General features: G+C 43.1%; 1 long non-coding RNA gene across 1 annotated transcript; it reads right to left on the reverse strand.

Annotated features, from left to right (window-relative positions):
* Positions 1 to 1,055: 1,055 nt before the first annotated feature.
* LOC123127711 (uncharacterized) lies at positions 1,056 to 4,112 on the reverse strand. The gene is made up of 2 exons (XR_006462743.1): positions 3,331 to 4,112; positions 1,056 to 1,704 (listed from the first exon to the last, which is right to left on the reverse strand). It is a non-coding gene; the product is annotated as an uncharacterized lncRNA (long non-coding RNA).
* Positions 4,113 to 4,383: the final 271 nt, after the last annotated feature.

Raw genomic sequence — 4,383 nt, forward strand, 5'->3', positions numbered from 1 at the left:
CCGCTTTCTCATACTCCAAAGAGTGGGGTAGGTTGCCTTTAAACTACAAATGCTAGAAAGCAGTAAATTCATCCCGTTCTACATGTCTCAGTTTGAAAAAAAATTGTACCACCGATGTCTACTACGCAACCTTCTTCTTGTAGACTCGTGTTGGGCCTCCAAGCACAGAGTTTTGTAGGACAATAGCAAATTTTCCTCAAGTGGATGACCTAAGGTTTATCAATCTGTGGGAGGCGTAGGATGAAGATGATCACTCTCAAACAACCCTGCAACCGAATAACAAAGAGTCTCTTGTGTCCCCAACACACCCAATACAATGGCAAATTGTATAGGTGCACTAGTTTGGCGAAGAGATGGTGATACAAGTGTAATATTGATGGTAGAAATATATTTTTATAATCTGAATAAATAAAAATAGAAAGGTAACTTGTAACAAAAGTGAGCAAAAACGGTATGGCAATGATTGAAAACAAGGCCTAAGGTTCATACTTTCATTAGTGCAAAATCTCTCAACAACGATAACATATTTGAATCACATGACAATCCCTCAATGTGCAACAAAGAGTCACTCCAAAGTTCCTATCGCGGAGAACATAATACGAAATTGCTCGTAGGGTACGAAACCACCTCAAAGTTAATCTTTTCGATCAATCCATTAAGCTATTTCTATAAGTGTCACAGACATCCCTAGAGTTCGTAGTAAAATAACACCATATGATACACATCAATCAACCCTAATGTCACCTATATACTCCAATGTCACCACAATTATCCGTGGGTCAATTATACGATATGCATCAAACTTTAGATTCGTAATATTCAATCCAACACAAAGAACGTCAAAGAATGCCTCAAGATTTCAACCGGAGAAACAAGGACGAAAACGCACGTCAACCCCTATGCATAGATAACCCCAATGTTACCTTGAGAATCCGTGAATAGAGTGCCAAAACATACATCAAGTGAATCAATAGAACACCCCATTATCACCATGGGTATCCCATGCAAGACATACATCAAGTGTTCTCAAGTCCATAACATTATTCAATCCGATAAAAGTGAAACCTCAGAGGTAAAACTCAATTCATAGCAAGAAGAAAGAGATGGAGAAACACCATATGATCCAACTATAGTAACAAAGCTCGTGGTACATCAAGATCGTGCCAAATCAAGAACACAAGGGAGAGAGATCAAACACATAGCTATTGTACATACCCTCAGCCCCGAGGGTAACCTACTCCCGCCTCGTCATGGAGACCATCGGGATGATGAAGATGGACTCCGATGATGATTTCCCCCTCCGATAGGGTGTCGGAATAGGCCCCGATTGGTTTTTCATGGATATAGAGGCTTGCGGTGGCGGAACTTCCGATCTAGAGTTCTTTTCGGAGGTTTATGTATTTATAAGAATTTTTGGCATCGGTCTCATGTCAAGGAGGTGCCAAGGGGCCCACAAGCCCCGAGCTAGCGCCTCGGGGGTAGGGCGCAGCTAGGGGGCTTGTGGCCTCCTCGTCCACTTCCTGGCCCAGCTCTAGTGCTTCGGGGTCTCTTTTGGTCCATAAAAAAGGACCCCGATAACGCGCGCCGTTCGGTCTGGGTAGACCGGAGACCGAACGTCACATTTGGGACGGGAGGGTGATCGATCAAACGAGTACGACTCGTTCGGGAGGAGAACACCCCCACCAACCAGGTCCGGCCTTTTTCCTGTGAAAGGAAAACGAAAAATAAGGCCCATATTAAGTTGCGATTAGTAAAAAAACCTAGTTTTTCTGTGATTAAAAAACAATGTTCTTTTACACGTTACAATTGCCATGGACTTTTGCCATTCTATGAAAAAAAAATGCCACATTCAAGTTTATGTTTTTTAAAAAATGGCGAAAAATAGGAAAAATCATGGCAATTTGCATCTGTACAATACGAAAAGTTGTGATCACTATGAAGTTTACAGAAAAACGCAAAAGTTGCCGTGAAGTGATATGGTGAAAAAAGTTCTCTCTAGACACATAGAAAATTTTCGGAAAACAATGGAGAAAACATCGTAAGTTGTAATGATATTCTGCATGTAATCCCCATGGCAAAAACAAATTTGAAAGAACAAACTTGGCGTGTTCTCAAACTAATTTGTAATGTCCATGACAAATATTCTCCGGATGGACATGGCAAAAAGACACGAACCATAGCAAAAAGTGCATTTAGTTGCCATGGAAAAAGACATATCTATAAACAATACAGATTTTAGTTGCCATGCCAAACTTGCCATGTTTTTAAACATCTACAAACATTGCCACGTTATGTTGAACATCTTTAGTTTCCATGGCAAGTTTGCATATTTGTGAACATGTTAATTAAAATAATTTTTCATGTTTTTGAACAAACTTAATTAAAAGAAGTTACCATGTTTTTGCACATATTAAAAGTTTGCCATGTTTTTGAACATTTTAAAATGTCATGGCGAATTTGTCATATTTTTTGAACATCTGCAAAATGTTCCATGTTTTTGAACATCATAAGTTGCCATGGCAAAGTTTGCCATGTTTTTCAACAATTATAACTTTGCCATGGCAACTTTACATGTTTCCGAATATGTTAATTAAAGAAGTTTGCCATGGCATAAAATGGAGTAAAATTTGCCATGGAAAAATGGTTTAATTTTTGCCATGGCAAAAAAGTAGTACTTTTGCCATGGAAATAAATTTTAAAATGCCATGGTTACACAAGTATATTTAACATGCTATATAGTAAAATGTGTCGTGTTCTATAAATTTAAATTTTCCATAATATTTGAATTAAAATTGTCATGCTCTTTATAATAAATTTGCCATGGCGAGTTAAACTAAAAATTGCCATGGCAACATAACCTAAAATTTGCCATGTGAAAATAAACTTATTTTTGTCATGGCAAAAAGAGGAGTTAAATTTGCCATGGCAAAAATGGAATACTTTTGCCATGGAAATATATTAAAAAATGTCATGGCTATAAAAGTATATTTACCGTGCTACATAGTTAAATTTGCCATGTTCTGGAAATGTAGATTTGCCATCATGTTTAAACAAAAAATTTGCCATGCTCTTTCCAATAAATTTGCCATGGCGACTTGAACTGAAAATTGCCATGGCAACTTAAACTAAAATTTGCCGTGTCACTATTACAAAGATTTCTAAAAACTGCCGTGATGATGTGTGAACTATTACAAAGATTTCTAAAAACATGCCAAGACGATGTGTGAACTCGGTACTCGTGGCAACTTAATCTAGTCACCATAGCAAAAACACTGCATATGATCTAAAGGAAAAACAGAAGCAATCACAAAAAAGGGGATAGCAGCATACCACATGAGCAACAGTAGCAGTTCCTGCTGGCTCGATCGTGGGGGGAAATGGAAGACTAAGCCGCCGACCTCCCCAGATCTTGTTCGAGCCGCAACTCATCCTCTAGCACACCGCCTACGCGAGCACCAACAGCTCCCCCGACGAAGGGCACTGGGCCATGGATGGCCATCAGCTGTTGATGCAGGAAGCCATGCCAGAACCTCCGCGTCGCGCTTGTGTAAGGCGAAACGGCGGAGACGGAGCTCTAGGACGGAAGCCGTGATGTCACCGGCCGTCACGAGCAGCGCCGCGCGCAGCTGCAACCCCGCCATGGTTGCCGCTTGTTGGATCGACGCCGGAGCCGAGGAGACTCCTCTCCCACAGCGGCAAAGGGGATCACCGCCAGAGCGGAAAGGGGCTCTTCTCGCAATGGCAGCCGCATCGAGAGGGTGGAGCAGCCCGAGGCGGAGGCCTCTAATGGCGGCGGGGACGGTCAGCTCGCCGACGGCGGATTCCGATGGCGTCGAGGTCGGCCAGCTCGGCAACGACGGGAGGGGAAGATGAAGGCTGCTCAGCGGCCGCCGCGGCCCGCGGCCGCCGCGGCAGCTCGAGCCGGGCGGCGCGGATCCGAAGAACACCGGCTAGTGCTTCGCGTCGGCGAGCATCGCGGCGACCTGCCCGCGGTCGGACTCCGCCTCACTCGGGTCTCTAGGTCGCCGGCCAGGAGGATTCGGGATGTGGGGAATGGAGTGGGGAGAATGGATAAGGGAGTGGGGTTCGTTCGCGACGACCGCTTCTCCGAACGCTCGACACTGGATGACGTGGCAGGGGTTAGCTTTAAGATATGTGCGTTTTGATCAAGTGGCTCTCGACACGTTCCGAACGAGATGTGAAAATACCGGTCGTTCGGGAGTTATCGATTCCGATAAAAAATCACCGCAAATTTTCAGCCCATTCCGAAAACTTTTATTTCTACACAAAAAATGACACGACGGTAGTTCTGCTGAAAATAGCGTCAGTCCGGGTTAGTTCTAATCAAATGATACCAAAACCATATAAAATTGTTGTAAATAT

This window comes from Triticum aestivum, chromosome 6A (genome assembly GCF_018294505.1).
Source record: "Triticum aestivum cultivar Chinese Spring chromosome 6A, IWGSC CS RefSeq v2.1, whole genome shotgun sequence".
Classification (NCBI taxonomy): domain Eukaryota; kingdom Viridiplantae; phylum Streptophyta; class Magnoliopsida; order Poales; family Poaceae; genus Triticum; species Triticum aestivum.